The sequence below is a fragment of the Ptychodera flava genome, unplaced genomic scaffold (assembly GCF_041260155.1).
Source record: "Ptychodera flava strain L36383 unplaced genomic scaffold, AS_Pfla_20210202 Scaffold_47__1_contigs__length_1083325_pilon, whole genome shotgun sequence".
Lineage (NCBI taxonomy): Eukaryota > Metazoa > Hemichordata > Enteropneusta > Ptychoderidae > Ptychodera > Ptychodera flava.
The window spans coordinates 159,709-179,736 of record NW_027248369.1 but is presented as its reverse complement, the minus strand read 5'-3'; the positions used below and the strand labels follow the sequence as shown (position 1 = coordinate 179,736).

The window sequence follows — 20,028 nt, the reverse complement described above, 5'->3', positions numbered from 1 at the left end:
TCGTGTTTCAATTAACACCAATGCAGTTACAAATATTTTAGTATGCTTGCTATGACAATGGGTCAAAATTTCCACTAAATTCATGACAAGCATTGTAACATATCAATTGTAATGACAACCACCATTGTTCATATCACTGGAGTAAAATTACCAAGCTGTTGTTAGTTTGAAATAGAATAAATTATATGCAGGAAATAAACATACATTGGCCTGACAAACTATCAAAGTGTTCATCTTAATTTGTTCAAAGCCTTGACAAGGAGTAAATTATTTTACCTACAATTTTATGGCATTAGAATATTCATGCAACAGTGTCCCTTAATGTTTTTGGATGTCACTGACACTTGGTTCATAAAAGTAATGCAAAATTGCTAAAGTGAGCATATGTTACTTATAATATTATTAGTGAAGTATCTTAAAGTTACCCCCTTTTTACTCAACATTTTGGAAACTTCAAGCTCAACTTGGATGGGTACACCTCAAACCGCACCTCCCCCCCCCCCCCCCGTGTAATGATGAGTTTCTCCTTGCACCATAGGTGTGCATGTTTAAATGTTTGACCCATTGTTAACTTCAAAATAGATGACCTAGGCCTATACCTTCAACTGTTTCATCCGATGTTTTGTTTACAGCTTGTCGGGTATTCCTTCTCGTCTCAATTGCAGATTGTTGCATTGCATTCCTTTGTAAAGCTGCTGCTGTTATTAGCCGCGATAAGTACAACGTTCATATGATTTGAGGCAGATCGTCCAACGCGCTGGGATTACCTCCGGGGATTACCTCCATTGAAAAGTACCTGCCGTGTGCCGGTGCAGTAACGATCGGTGACCTGAGTCAAATGATGGAGGTAGCAAACTAGGTCAAACATCGCATTTCGGCATGGTTGAGACATCTCGCTCCTACTCTCACAGTCAAAAGAATCTTCGCAGCCGCTTTTTGTTTGTCCTTGAGTGCAGCTGTGCATGCTTTGCTATGTAAGCTGGGTGTGTTGTGACGTAACTGTATATACTATTAAAATAGGCAGGGGTCAGTTCCTTGTGCCATGCCGCCAGAAAAAATATTACGATCTTAAAGCTGAAACTATATCACAGGACGAAAACACAGTAGTGATTGTAAGTGATATACAATAGAATTATACTCAAGAGAGAAAAGCACACCTAACGCTTAACAGGCAGTACAAGATCTGATCCCTACTGCCCTTCCCTTTTTACAATGGACTACCCGACCCTTGACCTTCACTAAGGTGAAAGGTAAATATGAACCGAATCTCGACACACACACAGAAACCGGCGGAACGCATAAGTCATGTCACGGTTTTTGTGGAGGGACCGTGGTCATGTACAGTGGCTACGTGCACGATTTTGTGGAGGGACCATGCTGCGTATCATACCATCGTCAAAGATTCGCACAATTCAACATTTATTCGACCAGTCTTCAAGGCGACAGCTTATGCAGTGAACTGTGCGTGATGTAGCCTAACAATGCAGTGGATCGTCGCTCAGACCTGCTTATCCATGTCATGGATAATAGCGTGCAGTTGCAGAAAAAAACAGCCGGCTTTAGACTCAAGCACCTTACACAACATGTATTTTTGACCACAGTCGAATCGTGACTTTAAACAGCGTGTATGTATAACAGACACACTTGTTCATCTCAGGAATTTGACCACTTCGGTTCACTGTTGCGGCCGGCCAGGAATGTAGTGCCTTCCATGCCCATACAAAGGTATGTCAAGTTTGTAATCTTTATCCAAACACCCTTTTTTGCTCACGTGTTCACACACGTGAGCATATGTCGCAGCGATGTCTGTCTGTCTGTCTGTCTGTCTGTCTGTCTGTCTGTCTGTCTGTCTGTTGGTCCATTTTCTCAAAAACGGCTGAACGTATTTCAGTCAAATTTGGTAGACATCTTCAGAATTCAAATGGCTAGAACTGAAAAGGTTTTGGTGGGCGTGGCTTGCATATTAATGAAGTTATCACAGTTTTAATTTTTCTGATACATGGTAGTCTATGGGAAGCCGGTATCTGTGGTTTGAGGGCGCTATCCCCACGTTACACTCTGGCTAGACGATGCTGAAATTAGACTCGGTTTCGGATTCGGTTTCGGATTCGGTTTCGGATTCTAGAGACTGAAAGAAATTTTATATTTTCAGCCAATTGTTACACTGTGGAATACTGGATTTTCCTTATTTTCCCTGGACCCTTTTTTCAGCTAAATAATATCTAATCACACTAAACAAAGTGAAAATAAGTATATAGGGATAACTTAGCAATACAAATTTTTTGACAAAATGTCATGTGATCTTGATGACCTTTGACCTTAAATATGAGTATATGTCCATAACTCAGTAACCACAAGTGCTACACCCTTCATATTTGGTATGATGGGAGACCTTATGACATCACATCCTGTACCTTATTAATTATGTGCATATCTAATTCTGAGCCAGCAAATAGAGCTAGAGGTCTGATTTTTGGTATATAGGTATAACTTAGCAATACAATTTTTTTGACAAAATGTCATGTGACCCCAATGACCTTTGACCTCAAATATACATATATGGCCATAACTAAGTAACCCCAAGTGCTACACCCTTCATATTTGGTATGATGGGAGACCTTATGACACCACATCCTGTACCTCATTAATTATGCGCATATCTAATTCTGAGCCAGCCAATAGAGCTAGAGGTCTGATTTTTGGTATATAGGGATAACTTAGCAATACAATTTTTTTTGACAAAATGTCACGTGACCTCGGTGACCTTTGACCTCAAATATACATATTTGTCCATAACTTAGTAACCACAAGTGCTACAGCCTTCATGTATGGTATGATGAAACACCTTATGACGCCACATATTGTACCTCATTAATTATGCGCATATCTAATTTTGAGCGAGCCAATAGAGCTAGAGGTCTGATTTTTGGTATATAGGGATAACTTAGCAATACAATTTTTTGACAAAATGTCACGTGACCTCGGTGACCTTTGACCTCAATATACATATTTGTCCATAACTCAGTAACCACAAGTGCTACAGCCTTCATGTATGGTATGATGGGACAGCTTATGACGCCACATATTGTACCTCATTAATTATGCGCATATCTCATTCTGAGCGAGCCAATAGAGCTAGAGGTCTGATTTTTGGTATATAGGGATAACTTAGCAATACAATTTTTTTGACAAAATGTCACGTGACCTCGGTGACCTTTGACCTCAAATATACATATTTGTCCATAACTCAGTAACCACAAGTGCTACAGCCTTCATGTATGGTATGATGGGACAGCTTATGACGCCACATATTGTACCTCATTAATTATGCGCATATCTCATTCTGAGCGAGCCAATAGAGCTGGATGTCTGATTTTTGGTATATAGGGATAACTATAGGAGAGAAATTTTTTGACCAAATGTCATGTGACCTCGATGACCTTTTACCTAAAATATATGTTTTATGTCAATAAATAAGTAACCACAAGTGCTATGTCCTTTGTATTTAGTAGGATGGGAGACCTTATGACAACACACGCTTTACCTCATTAATTATGTACACATCTAATTCTGGGCAAGCGAATAGAGCTAGAGATCTAATTTTTTTGGCAATAGGATTAATTAGGAATATAATTTTTTTGAAAATGTCATGTGACCTTGATGACCTTTGACCTTGATTATACATATATATGCATATTTCAGTAACCACAAGTTCTATACCCTCCAATTTTGATAGGATATTAGACCTTAAGATGTCACATCTTGTACCTCATTTATAATGCGCATATGTATTTCTTGGCTGGCCAATACTGCTAGAGGTCTGATCTTTTTTCCCGATTTAGAACCGTAACTTAGACATGCCTCATGTGTTTCAAATTGGGAACAACGACATAGACCTATGTGCCCATAGATCTCAACATATACACTCCAATGATACTTCTTAATGACCACATTTTCCTGCCCCATCAAGACTAGTACTCCTATTACAAGTGGGGACTATGTCATTGTAAATGACTTGTTGAGTTAATGGTTGTATCACAGTATTCGATATATCTAATTCTGTATTTTTTCCATTTTATATTCTGAATAATTACATTAAACATATTTCACTGTCTCCAGTACATTTCATTTAAGTATTTTCACTTCATGCACTTTATCCCTTTCACACATGTTCAAATATCTGACCAAAGAACAAACACTAAATAGTCCAGGATGGGAGCTACAGTGTCATTGACGCTATTTTTACTTCAGCCAATTCCTAATTTGCATATTAAATGAATTTTCATACCTAGGGATATTCATCTGAATTGACTTGATCAAAATTGATGTAACTTGCTATGTACATTTCAGAAACTGTAATACAATATTATTGAAAGTCATTAAGCATTTTCTCTTCAGCCAATTCCTAATTTGCATGTTTAATGAACTTTCCTAATTAGAGATATATATCTGAATTGACTTGACCAAAGTTGACAAAACTTGCTACATGTATTGCAGATACCATGATACAACATTATTGACAATCATTAAGCATTTTTACTTAAGTCAATTCCTAATTTACATATTTAATGAACTTTGCTTATTAGGGATATATACTGGGATTTACTTGATCAAAGTTGGCAAAACATGACAACATTGATGATTATACCTGGTTAAAACAATATCGAAAGTCATTTCACATTTTCATGTCAGCTAATTTACAATTTGCATATCTAATGAGCTTTCACAGCTCGGCATATATGGCTTGAAGGACTTGGCCAACGGTAATTACACTTGCTATATAAATGACAGCAGTCAAAGAACTTTAATATTTTTATTTCAGCTAATTACATATTTGTATCCTTCATGACCTTTGAGAATTAATCAGCGGTGATTATTGTTCATTATGTTGATCATAATACTTTCAATGAAGTTGCAAACATGTGGCAAAGGTTCAAATTTACACATAACTGTATGAAACACTTGAGCATTTTCAGTTCATATCTGGTTAAAGTTCCGTGGTTCAAATCAAACAAACATTGACCAGTAAAGCTCAATCTTCAAATAGCAAGGGAGGAGTCCTTGGGCGAGGGGGGGAGGGGTTGTTACTTTGAAATATGTATTATGCCAAGGGACACTTTGTAAATTTTAGGCATGTCCATTTGATCAACAGACATTCAACTGTAAACATTTTCATTTCCATCACATTCAGCATCGCCGTCCAGGTCTTTTTATACTCCATGGTGTAATTATACAGACATACATGGTATAATATTGCAAATTACCAAGGTACATTTTCTTTTAACATTGCACCTCTGCTTCTACAGTACATGCATGTGCGTTTCTCAGGCCCACTTCTCCCATTGCCAATATCTTGTATTGAAATATAAAATATATTAGGATTTCACTGAAATTTTCCAGCTCACAGAGTCAGAGTCATTCATTGTGGCACCAGAATTTTGCCAGCATTGAAGGTCGTCTAGCCTTGTGTTAGGAAAACCTATAAGTACATATAAGTTAACTAAGTTCAGTGGTTTTTCAGAGACATGCACAAAAATTTGTATCTTTTAAACCTCAAATTTAATTAGGCCATGTTGATGCAAACTGTCAATGTAAAAGTAGTGTACAGTTTGCAATTTCCTGAGAAAACTGACAAGAACTTGGCCATTTAAACAAATCCAATCATGGTGCAATGAAGCATTTGATAACTAACAATACTCTTACATGTTCCTTACCAAGTTTGTGGAACTACCATTGCATTCTGAATAATTGCCTGTATAAATTTTCGCCAAAAGTACCACATTATCTTTCACAATATACAAATTTTATATTTTGTAAATTCATTTAACACTAACAATAGAGCTTTCCATTAATTATATTTAAATGATTAGAGAGAAATGAATTAAATGTGAACTGACAAATATAAAGAGACATAAATAGTACATGTACAGTTGTGTACCAGTCAAACATACATTTGATGCTGAACACTTGCAATAAGTAGGTCTTTCATACTCTGTTTTTTTAATTGCAAAGGCAATTCTGGAGTTTTAAATGAAAGAGTAAGTGAAAACTACACTGTACAGGTACATGTGACAGCCAACTATAATACTGTACTGAAATGCCAGTGTCACTTGCTTTGAGACAAACAACTCATTACACCTTCACTAAACTGCTGGATCTACTTTCCCTTGGACCCCTCACCAAAAACAAAAAAATAGAAGCATAGTCACATAGGTGTCATGATGTAAATCTATGAAATGGTCATGAATGTGAAGACAGCCAGAATTGAGCTGACAATGTTCTGGTGTACAGTACTGAAAATGAGAGTAATTATACACATGGTACATAGTGAATTTAAATATTTTTGTTTTTTCTTTCAATTACATGTCAATACATATTTTGTATGCTGTTTGGTTTGTATGGCTCAACTAATATGTGTTTTTTATTATCTTTGATTGTAGATCATTGCCATGAGAAGGACACCAACAACACAATAGAGGCTGAAGAATTACATGGGCACATGAACAGTACTTCATTGTGTGTAGAGTTGATAGAGGAGATTGATGACGGAAACAAAACGGATGGGACCCAGAATACTTGCCAAGACTTCAAGACCATATTGAGGAGTAAGTAGTCAAACCCTTGATGGAAAAGCTACATCATATGTCAAAGAAAATCAAGGGACTATAGTTTAGGTAGATTCTACAAATACTCAAAAATGTTTGAAGCTTTCAACTTCGTTGATTTAAGAACATTGTAACAGAGTTTTCCTTTACCTTCCTCCAATTTGGTTTTAGAAAGGATACATGTAGCGAACAAAATTCAAATTGACATCTTTTGATACATGTAAGATTGAAGTCATGGTCAAAGATACGAGAAATTCCCCTGACAAAATACTGGTTCAGTTGTTTTGAATATTGAAACAAGGACTCTAAGGGGTGTCTTTAGCTCATACTTGTATACATGTAGTTAAATACATGTAGCTTTTTTATGTGATGTGTATTTTGCATCATTATAAAAGAATGTAGCAGTTATACAGGAATTTGTTTGGCAATACTAATTACGTACAGTTTCAGACTTTTCAATTCAGTCTAGTTTTTGTGGTATTTTAGCTTGTCAAGATCTGTTGGTACACATTTAGAAACTGATTGCATTCAATTCTATACACTGTTCTATGGCAGAGTACTAATGTGCAATATTTTGTTCACAATCGGATTAATTGCTGGTGGCTGAGATAGGACCCATACATGTATATGTACATGTATGTACACTCATATGTACACTCATATATGATTGAATTATTTTTTATTTCAACTCTTTTATTTCACTCTTTTATTTTTCATTTCACTATGTACCATGAAAGATGAAATCATGTTTACTGTTTACTGTCAAAAGAGAGCATTGATATACTTTTATAAAAAAAATAAAATTTTAAATAGAAAAGGCCATTGCTTTGAATCTTCAACATTTTGTGCCATGATAAACATGCAGAAATTATTCAATTCTGAAAATTGATATTATATTAACCCTATCCTTCCAATTCCATATTTCACCACCAGGTCAAGGTGGTTAAAAAAATATCTATCTGTGCTGACCTGAATTCAACATTAGTAGTACTGAAGCAGCAATTGGACAACAATGCAACTCTAACAATCACATTCTGTTTCACCTCAGTGACTATATAGGTTTCTGTGGCAGCTACAAAGTCACATAAATTTTTTAGCACACAACATTTATTTCCATACATGTAGGGACTAACAAACAGAGTTGAAAATTTAATTGTTTATGGAAACTCCACACAGGGCACTCTGCAGTGCATTTTGTTGTCATTCACAACTGTACATTTTCCTCATCTTTTAAAACCCTTTGAAGTTTTTATCAGTTTAACAAGAGGGGTGTATGTGTTCAAAGACTTGTTCATCAAATTTCCTTCCAAAATTATTATGATTTTTTTACAATCCACATTCATAAGTTACCGTAGTATTTTTTATTTAAGTGTGATGCTACATATACATGTATCTGTATGTAATGATTAAGCCTCTTCGTATCAATCAACATGATTACATTTTATTCTGTATCAGATGTCTTCTTACATGATTAGGTTTTCATTTTTCTCTGACACTTCTGTGTAGGGCTATATAGGCTGGCTGCAAGGTCACTTGTAGTATGATGTAAAACTCTGTCTTTCAATTTGAAAATAGTATAGTAGGTCTCCAGTGCTACACTTAACTTTGTGGCCACCCAGTGTATGGTTCATCATCATGTATCAGGACCATCAACTTACAATGATAATTCAAAGACACTAAAAATTTGCATTCATTTGCTAAGAACTATGTATATGGTATATCAACTGCTTTGTACCAGTCAATTACATTGCAGTAGCATGTATATACAATGTATTATCTGTTGAGAATTTGTTGAAAGCATTACTACTAGATATTGCTAAATTGTTGTAACGTTGCAAAAATAATGATTTGTTAATTGTAAGGTGGAAGGGTTGAAATTTAAACTTAAGGCTGCATTCACAAACACCTCTAGAGGTGAAGGGCAGGAGATTTCAGGGAAGACCGGAAAAAATTTAAAACATGCCAGGGGATCATAAAAAATTGACATTGCAAAGGGTGGGAGACTTGAAAATTTATTGAATATCAAATTCCTTTCAAAATACCTTCTGGCACTTTCATTTCCAGCTATTTCCATTTGCGGCGTGACATAGTTATATGTACTTATGAGTAGATGAAATTTCATGTACTCATAAGCACATATACATTGTAACTACCATCTTCTAATCAAGTATAATTATGTCAATTATTCAGGTCCATAAATGCACCAATATTGCAGTTTTAAATTAGGAAAAAAGTATTCACAGTTTTGTCATAGACTCCAATGTATAGGGATCAACATTTCTTGTACACATATGCACTTTTTGCCTGTCAATTCAAGCAAAGTACATTTAAATGAATTATCACACACATATAAATGTAAAGATATAGCTTGTTTTTATGGGAACAAATTGTAATAATTTGCCCAATAGCCTCGCATGCATTATGATTTGATATTTTCAGACAAAGCATTATATTGGCCACATTTTGCCTTCCTTTGGGATTGACTCAAAATTATAGCAAGTCAGAAGGGAGGGGAGGGGGTTTTGAACACATTGTAATTTTTATTTAAAATTTGTTAGGGGGTATTTGAAAATCTGAGAACTTATTTTGGAATCCCCCCCCCCCCTCCAGAGCTGTTTGTCAATGCAGCCTAATGGCTCAGTGTAGAAAAGCATTCAATCTAAGTATGGCAAATTATAACTGTAATTTTGAGATATATTTTGTTTGAATATATTTGTACCTGATGTAACACAAACATTGACTTTTCTTTCAAATCAGATTCTCTCTAAACATAATGTAAAATGTATATGTGAATATTTTTTGTAATGTATATTACTACTACATGTACTCATTGAAATGTTAAATTCCTTAGATATATATGTCAATAAATGGTTATGAATTGTAATTGAATGTAATTTATGCCTGTCACTTTCATTTTTTCCACAAAGAATTTCACTATCACCTTTATCTGTGCACACATTCTATATTTACACATATTGTCCTCTAGTGATGGTGATTCAATTAAGGAAATGTCTAAACAGTCATAACTGAGTATGACCAATAGCATTAGAACAGACGAGTTCACCATGTGAAGTATCGTCAACAATTGTTCAGATTTGGAACTGAGTATAATAAGTAGTGTTCAATCAGATTAGTTGACTTTGAAGTGTTGTCAACTATAGTCGAGATTTTGAACAGAGTATAAATGTTGCAATTTTTCAACAATGGTTGACAAACTGAATCACCTTAACTCTGAAATTGAAATTTTTTATCATATAAGGCAAGTACTGCTAATCACGTATGTGTTTTGTGGACTTTTGCTTGGAAAAAAATGAATTTCATATGCAGTAATTTCTCGGGCCACATTTTTCATCAGAAAATGTTACATGGCCATATTTGTATCAAGATGGACTCTCTTTTTTCATAGAAAAATAGAAAAATGAAACCACATTAATTTGTAATAGGATTTTCAAGCACTTTTCTTTGAAAGTTTGAAAAGAAAAAAATTGATTCCATGATTTTTAAGAAAAAACTCATTTTACCTCAACTTTTCGTAAAGTGGGAACTGTTTTTCGTTCTGTTCGAGAGGGACGGTGGTGCAAGCCTTAAATTTCGTTATTTAGTTGCATTCATGGCGTGCCCTTTAGGCGCGTAACTCTAATAATAATAAGACATAGTTTTCAGAGTTCATTCCAAGCACGAAGCTTCAATATATCAGACATATCTATACGTTTCAAATTATGTCGGCGCGCCATCTTCACAATGCAAATATGTGAACAGATTTGGAGGCTCCTCTCGTAAAATTGTCACAGGAAAAAACACAAACATGTGGACTTCCAGGAGGAATATCAATGTTACAAGAATACTGTGCAGGATTTTTTTTTTTTTTTCGAGTTTTCCACTTAACCCGACAAGGGAAGGAGGCTTACCTAAACTCCCATTTCGTTCTTGCCGAAGTCATGCCCGAAAGTCCCCTTTGTCTGCAACTGAGTGTAGTCATTGTATGGAGTTTGGAGGCGGCGCAGCCGTAGCCGGATAACTAACAACAATGGTTTCTATACTGAGCTACTTCCATGTTCTGACCAAACATATTGTTATAAAACCTCGATTCGAGCATTCAATTTTATAATTTGTTGATGTTGCCTATTATGTGCAAGTAAAGTGCATGTCGCCTATCTTACCGTTTACTACTGACAAAATCTCACAACAAAGAAATATTAAACAAGTGCGTCTCGCATGTACGTACGTCCCAGGTACGTCCATTATAGAACATGGCACAAGTGACGACGCGACGACAAGATCGCTTTGAAATTTCTCATAACGTACAATGTTTTTGCTCGAAACTCTGTCGCATGCCTATCAACAGGACATAGTCCGACAAAGCTGCACGAAAACGTTTCCAGCGGCAGATTTCCTTTTCGTATTTTACGAAGCCTGGCAATCTTACTCGGTTGATCTTTGGCATTGTTTGACACTTGTCGGTTACATATGGCAGTCCTGAACACTCGTGGTTGCTTAGCCACGATATCGATGCCACTTCATCACGCATCCGTTAATGCCAGAGAAATTGTCATTTCGAAAAATATATAAATTCATACAAAGGTGAAACAGCTCTGACAAACTGGGGCAAAATTTAATGTGTAGCCATACTTTACTGGTGATCAGCTAAAATTAAGCCTGCCGCCTTGGACAGCGTTGTCAGTACCACGGTCGCTCTAGAAGAGGGACTGTGCTTTGCCAAACGTCTACTTTGCTTAAGTCGATATCTCATTCACATCTCTATTTTGCAATGGTGTTGCTGTCGTGTCCAATTGCTCAAGCTGGGCACGCTTTAAAAGTGCGAACAAAGAGTGTACCCTATACTCAATACAATGAAATGACTGTTTAATACAAAATACGCTGATTTTACGAATAAAGAAACAATGGCATACGTAAAAAAACTCAAGATGAAGAGAGATACATTTACATAAGATATCGCTTTGCTTATCGGGCTGGTCGATGAGATATCGGCAAAAAATTAAAGGATATCGAGCCCGGTACAGTAAAACCATCTCAGGAGAACACTTACTGGTATTTCGTCCCAGGGAGGAAATAAAGTTACAGTTGACTAGATAGATGTCAATTTTTATTTCAGCAAATTACACAAACTAGTTGAAATGGTGCAAGGTCAAAAACATCACTAAGGTACAATCGCCCTACGATCTTCCCCCATTTATTTGACAAAATTGTAAATCTTAACTGTTGCATCTGGCTGAGTGGAAATTAAATTGCTCCCACTACTTTTTGTTATGTTTATTAACGATATTTCACTGTTAGATATTTCTGCAAAGCTCAGCTTGTATGCCGACGATGCCAAGATCTATCGCACCATCACATCCCTCGCTGACTGTGTCATGTTACAGCAAGATCTTGACAAATTTGCACAATGGTGTAACAACTGGAAACTGTCACCTAATATCAGTAAATGTAAATTTATCAGTTTTACACTTAAGAAAAGAATCATTTCCTCTCTTGATTACTCCATCAATGGTACCCCTCTTCAAGGGTCTCTGTTGTCAAGGATTTGGGCATTTACCTTACTTCCAACCTTAATTATTCTTTTCATATCAAAACATTGTTTCTAGAGCCTTAAAATCTCTTGGTTTTATTAAGCGTCTCTGCCAGCCATTCAATGACATTTCAGCAATTATTTCTCTGTATTTTGTTTATGTAAGATCTATTCTAGAGTATGGCTCTGTTGTGTGGTCACCCCACCAGAAGGGCCGGTCAGAAAAAATCGAGAGAGTACAAATTAAATTTGTGAAATACATTTGTCGCAAACTCAATGTTCACTGCAGTAAATCCAGCTACCCATTTTATTGCAGAATTCTGAACATTCCTAAGTTACACAATAGAAGACTAACCCTTGACATGTGCTTTTTGTACAAAATAATTCATTCACATCATGATGCTCCAGATATTCTAAATCAAATCTGCTTTTTTGCCCCCAGTAGAAATTTACGCAGGAAACCCCTTTTTAAACCAGACTTGTGTTCTATTAATTGCAGAAAATTCTCGACAGTGCCCAGATGCATGTCTGTTATTAATGATATCTCTTTTAAATGTAATATAGATATTTTTTCTACGCTGTGTAGTTTTAAAACTATTTTATCCAGTCATTTTAACAGTTCTCCTTTTTGATTCGTGTATGTTTTTTTTTTTCAATTTAATGTATCGTGCTACTTTTATGGTTGTCTTGTACATTTGTCTTGTGATTGTGTGACTTTTTGTTTCGCAGATCTGTTAGTGGTAGGTTAGGTTTTATTTGCATTCCAAGGCCACCGGCCCATATACAAGGGGGATAAATTAAGTATTAAAATACGATTAAATGTAAGCTACAAAGATGTGATAAGTACAGGTGGGTTTGCCCGTTGATCTGTGTATCAAATAAAATAAAAAAATAATAATAAAATAAAAATAAAAAAATAATAGAAGGGAATGGTTGAACGTTTATGGGGTGACAATGTGTATTACTCCAACTTGACAAACAGATCTGTATTCATAGACGAGCGATGACAGACTTCCCACTTCCTGTCACGTTCTGCATGAGTTAGAGGCAATTCACAAAATTTCAAAAATAAAATTCGTCTTTTGCCTACCACCAAGTGGCATGGGGTAATTGAATTTTTACATCCCTGATAGTTGTAAGTTGAAAAGGATGTAAATCCGACCATGCAAAAATTACATCGAATACTCCGTAACTTTCTTGCGTAGACAGACGTGCGACAAAAGTAACCTGTCTCAAGCTTAGGCCAACAAGTATGGCGAAAATATCCGGCTACGGCTGCGCCGCCTCCAAACTCCATACAATGACCACACTCAGTTGCAGACAAAGGGGACTTTCGGGGCATGACTTCGGCAAGAAAGAAATGGGAGTTTAGGTAAGCCTCCTTCCCTTGTCGGGTTAAGTGGAAAACTCGAAAAAAAAATCCTGCACGGTATTCTTGTAACATTGATATTCCTCCTGGAAGTCTACATGTTTGTGTTTTTTCCTGTGACAATTTTACGAGAGGAACCTCCAAATCTGTTCACATATTTGCATTTTGAGAGTACCGTTAAGTCTTGATTGATTAGCGTTACTCGCATGCACTTGGAGAACATCCGCTGAGGAAATCCCAATGACACCTACTGTTAGCTGTTAAGATCATCTTGTTTCCGTAGTGAGGCCAAGAAAACTGGGAAAAGTGGATCGTACCGTTTTTACACATAGGACGTGCCATCGTTTAAAAAAGATGACATCTTACATGTAAGCTTAGAAGATTGGCGACACAAGCGGACAAGGACGAATTTTTGACGATCCAATGTCAGGTTAATATGGAATACAAAGAGCAGCATATTTCGAGTGTTACAAATGAGTAACGGCGCAGAAAAAGAGAAGAAGTTCGTTTCTCTTTTTCTGTGGTAGCGGCAAGACCTACAGTTACTGTCAATATAAAACTAATAATAAAACTGATAAATAAGTCGTGGTCAAGTTTGATTACCAGAGATCGCCCGTGGTTTTTGTTCATTTCAATCACTTTCTTTTTCTATGTTTCAATGATCCTCAGACAGTAGGCTGCATATCATCTGCCAGAAAAATCTGACTCAGACGATTTGTGTCGGCGAGCCATGTACCGTTCTTGCCATATCCCCTATGCGGGACCCCGTACTTATTTCTTTTACAACATGCAGAATTTTTTTTTCAATCATTATCTTTTGCGCACTAGAAAAGTCACCTGGAGTGGTGCAGCGGATACGTTTATGTCTGTGGTAATGTTCAACATCTTTTGGAAAGGCCACACACAATGACTCTCATAAGTACATCGCTTCGAAAATCACTAAACAGCCTTATTTCAAGCTTTGACACTGATTTCGACATGGCTGTTCAATGTACTGTTATGGTTGAATAGAAAATTGCTAAAACACGTAATGAGTATACTTTATGGTTGTTATGTACTCAAAGGCGTCCAGTGATTGGGTGGATCAATCTTCAAAAACCCTAAAAGCTGCAATTTACAACCAGCGTTGTCTCTGCCCTGGCTTACAAACTACAGCGTACCGCGTCCACTGATAATGGTTGGCTTTGAAAAATTGACGTTTTCAATTTCAAAGGCAGCCTCTACAAACCTGAAACAATTCTTGTGAGACATGGGAAACTTATTTTTCGTTAAAAAAGTACGAAAGGTATCTACAGTGGGTTGAAAAACAGTAGTCACTTTTACTTAGCTTTATACCATGCATAAAGGTGAATAATTTAGATGAGCCATTATACTCCTTTTTGCACCGGCATAAATGTGCAAACAATAGGAACACTTGTCATCTCCGCCACAAACCTTATGCGGGTGCATAAAGACGCTTGCAACAGGAGACCAACTTTATGCAGAATTATGCAATTGCATAAAAGAGTTTAAATCTGTCTTTTCATGCTGTGTCTTACAATGGCACCAGCTAGATTAGATAAAATGTCAATGGAACATTAACACCTTGGGGATTAAAACTCTTCTGTTTGTTCAATAGTTGGTAAGGCAAGGACCCGGGTTTCAGGTACCATGCAAGTTAATGCAGTCTTTCCCTAATGTTCTTGCTAGATACCTTATAGACACTGTCACATTTATTTTTTCTCAGTTACAGAAGTCCAAAACCCAACAAAGTAAACATTTTCTGAAAGCACTTATATTTGGATATCTGACCGTTGACAGAACAGAGTCATTATTTGCATAACAGAAACGTGACATTTAATTTGCGGAACCTTACAAAAATTGGTTTTCCCTCATTTTAGCGAATACTAGATTTTTGGTCGAAACCTGTGCATTGGCAAGTCTTGGTACTACCCTTCAAATCACTGTTTCTGATTTTTTATACGGGGTTGTTTTTGGTTTGTTTTTGTTTTTGGTTGTGGACTATTCAGAGTGTTAGACTAATGTGTTAACAAGGACTTGTAATTGTCGCGCCACAAAGACTCGTACAAAAATTGCAGACACGGATTTTAAGATAGTTGCTAAGGCTTCTTCTCAATATATTTACTCTTGCCTTAATAATGCACAAACAACAACAAAACACAGTCTTTACAGTGAGAAATAATGTTCAAACAAGGAATTGTCATTCGAAATCGAAGTTGCCTGATTTTATCCGTATAAAATTCAGCTCTCACACATAATTCCTATTACATTAACCGACGATAACATATTTTCAAGTTTCAACAAAATAGAATAAAACTGTATAGGAGAAACAATTTGAAAGGTGTTTATAATATCTTTATTCAATATAAAATTAGTTATGTAAGAAGCACTCTATAGTAAAACAAGTAGTTGTTTTTAACATTTAATTTCTTAATCATTGTATCTTGGCTTTGAATGAAAGGTTAGTGGAGAAATGACATTCCCTCCCCGAATTTAAACTTCGGCTTTGATTAATGAAGATATTTACATGTTCACAATGAAGCTTTCACAGTAGTGAGATGTTCTATGTTACTTTTAACTTTCACTATTAAACAGGGTACTTTCCCTTTGACTGTGAAGCTTTAGTTTAGATAAAATAGTTGTTATATAATTTGGACTTCGAATCTAAAAATTGTCCACTAGTTTCAGCTTAAATAGGATGCTGGTAAATTTATCAAACGACACTTAAAAGTTAACTGTACATTTAACAGTAAATCATGTAGAGTAGTCAAATGCCTTCTTTTTCTGAAAGTGATCAGGAAGTAGTAATAGACATCAAATCAGGTCCATTAATCGTTTTAATTCAAGGTAACTAAGATTGCATTTGCTGTCTTGAAATTAGAGTAGGGTGGAGAATAAAAAGAGTTTGTCGATTTGGAAAAAGATAGTTCCAAATCATGTTAATGTGCACTAGACAAACTCTTTGACATGCGTTCATTATAATTACGTATAGTGACGTATGTGGAACGTAATATTAATTTTATACTTAACGTTTATTAACAATTGCTTCCTCATGTTGTTTTGCGTGGAGTTATTTACTTATAAATAATTGGAATAACGGAAGCTGACTTGATCAATCACGTGGACAAGGCATGCAATATTGGTGGCAGTACATCTTGTTAGCCGACCTGATTTAAGACTTCAAGACATATTCTTTACAGTAAAACCAGAAATTAAATGCGGGGACATCGCAAAACTGATCTGTTACCAATAATTCAGAAATAGAAATATATGTAACATTCGATATCGTTTTGATTTAATTAAATTACAATTTCTACCATTTTCACAGTGAATTCAACAGGAGATTGAGATTAATAAACGGACCTTTACAAAGCATTTATAAAAAGTCAAAGTTTATAGATTACGGAATGATCTCAGTTGACTAATTACACTGAATAGCATTAATCACCTTACCTAAACGAAATTTATTTACTCTGACCTAAATAATAAAAAGAACGTATTTTAAATTAGAAGAAATATTCCAAAAAAAATATAACGTTAAATAAAAGTTGCCTTATTTTATCCACATTAAATGACCTGTTCATTCTCGTTCCTGTCATATGAGATACATTTAGGTTTTCTGTTAAGTTCCTTTACTTTCAATTTCGAAGTGAAGTTTGTTTGGTAACGAAATCTCCTCCTTTGAAAGAGATCAGGAATTAGGGAAATTGACAGCCTTGAAACTAGCAGTTAGTTTGGCGGAGAAGAGCATGAGTTTTTCGGACTTTGCAGAATGCCGTTGGTCATATTAAGGATGGATTATTTAGACGCTGCAATTTTGAATCGTACGGCTGTCTGAAAAGCAGATTTATTAATCGTATACACTAGGGAAAAACATGTTATAATTGCCCATTTTAGGGAAGGCATGGTGTTCATTGTTAAGAATATAATAATATGTAGAAATTTCCAGAAATAAATATCAGTGTACAAATGTAATCGTCTACAGTAACACAGTGCCTAACAGGCATAAATATATTCTACAAGATCGTACTCAACCCTTACTTCCACATGTTGTTTTTGTGGAGTTGTTTGCTGCCCTCCGATGGACTGACAGAAGATGGATGACCAATCACGTGAAAGAGGCATGCTATCTGTTTACACTGACCTTAATAACGTAAATTTTTTTTTAGAAAGAAGAAATATTGTACAAATGATTTGTCACGTGAATAGGATTTTCCTCATTCTATCCAATTTTATTAAGCAAACAACTTCACAAAAAACAACATGTGGAAGTAACGGTTGAGTACGATCTTGTAGAATACATTTATGCCTGTTAGGCACAGTGTTAATGTAGACGATTACATTTTAGACTAATATTTTTGTCTGGAAAATTCTACATATTGTTAGTTTCTAAACAATAAACACCATGTCTTCCCTGGAATTGGCAATTAAAAAACTTTGTTCCTTAGTATACCCGATTAATAAATCTATTTTTCAGACAACCGTACGATTCAAAATGGCGGAGTGTAAAATATCACACCTAAAATGACCAAGGGCATTCTGCAAATCTCGAAAAACTCATACTATTCGCCGCCCAACTAACTGTAGGTGTCAAGGCTATCGATCCAATCCCTGATAACTTTCAAACGATTGAGATTTTATAATCCGACAAGCTTCACTTCGAAATTTAAGGTAAACGAACTAAACAGAGAAACTAATTTTATCTAATATGACAAGAACAAGAGTAAACAGGTAAATCTGTAATCTCAATCTTCTTGTGAATTCACTATTAAAATGGCTGAAAATTTCTTTTAATTGAATCAAAACAATATCGAATGTTACCTAATTTGTTTTCCTGACAAACCTGGTGACAGATTCGTTCTACAATGTTCCCGCTTTTAATTTCAGGTTTAACTGTGGCAGAATAGGCATTTTGTTACTGTAAATGATATCATTTTACACTGATATTTGTTTCTGAAAAAATGTTCACATTGTCACGCGGATGAAAATCATGCCTTCCTTGAGGTTGGCTATTAAAACATGATTTTCCTCAGTGTATCATATTTGTACTTCTTATTTTCCATACAGCCTCACCATTCAAAATGGTTGCGTACAAAATAATCCATATTTTAACATTTATTCTCACAAAAACATTTTTTTTTCGTTATTAAGGTAAGTTTAAATAGAAAGCGTTGAAGGTAATATAGTTAATGCTAATATATGTAATGAGTCAACTCAGATCATTTTGGAAGCAATCAACTTTGCCTTTTTATCAATAGTTCGTTAAGGTCTACCTGTAAATCAAAGAACTTGTGAATTCACTATGAAATATACTGCAATATTATGTTAAAAGATTTAAAATGATAGCAAATGTTACTTATTTTGTGTCAGATTTACTTGTAACATACTTCAGTTCTGCAATGTTCCTGCATTTGGGTTCAGGTTGTTTTGTAAAGAAGAGGTCTTGAAGCCTTATAAATCAGATCAGCTAAAGAGAAGAACTGCCAACTCTTCAGCATGCCTCTTTCACGTGATTGGTCATCCAATCTTCTGTAAATCCATCGTTCGGCAGCAAACACACTCCACAAAAACAATATGTGGAAGTAAGGGTTGAGAACGATCTTGTGATATATATTTATGCCCTTTAGGCACTGTGTTACTGTAGACGATTACATTACACTGATATTTATGTCTGGAGATTTCTACATATTATTATGTTCTTAACAATAAACACCATGCCTTCCCTGAAATTGGCAATGATAACATGTTGTTCCTTAGTGTATCCGATTGATAAATCTATTTTCAGACAGCCGTACGATTCAAAATGGTGGAGTCTAAATAATCTATCCTTAAAATGACCAAGGGCATTCTGCAAATATGGAAAAACTCATGCTATTCTCCGCCAAACTAAATGCTAGTTTCAAGGCTGTCAATCCAATCTTCCAAATTCCAGATCACTTTCAAAGGAGGGAGATTTCATTACCCGAAAGCTTCACAACGAAATTGAAAGTAAGGGAACTAAACAGGAAACCTAAATGTATGTCATATGACAAGAACGAGAGAAAACAGATCATTTAATGTGGATAAAATAAGGCAACTTTGATTTCACTTGAAATTTTCTCAAAAAGACCTATTCTTCACAGTAAAACCTGAAATCAAATGCGGGGAATCCCAATACTAATATGTTACCAAGTATGTCAAGAATAAACACAGAGGTAACATTCGATATTGTTTTGATTCAATTAACAGAAAAAATTAGCCATTTTTACAGTGAATTCAAAAGGAAGTTGAGATTAATTAATGGACCTTTACAACACATTGATAAAAAGTCAAAGGTTATAGGACTTATTACACTCATTAGCATTAATTACCTTACCTTAAACTAAATTTATTTACTCTGACCTAAATAACAAAAAAAAAAAAACGTATTTTCAGTTAGAAGAAATATTCCAGAAAAAAAATATCACGTGAAATCAAAGTTGCCTAATTTTATTCACATTAATTTAACTGTTTACTCTAGTTCCTGCCATATGAGATAAATCGTTTGA

General features: G+C 35.4%; 1 long non-coding RNA gene across 1 annotated transcript; it reads left to right on the top strand.

Annotated features, from left to right (window-relative positions):
* The first annotated feature begins 1,089 nt into the window (after positions 1-1,089).
* LOC139128270 (uncharacterized) lies at positions 1,090-6,634 on the top strand. Its single transcript, XR_011551241.1, has 2 exons — positions 1,090-1,725; positions 6,441-6,634. It is a non-coding gene; the product is annotated as an uncharacterized lncRNA (long non-coding RNA).
* Positions 6,635-20,028: the final 13,394 nt, after the last annotated feature.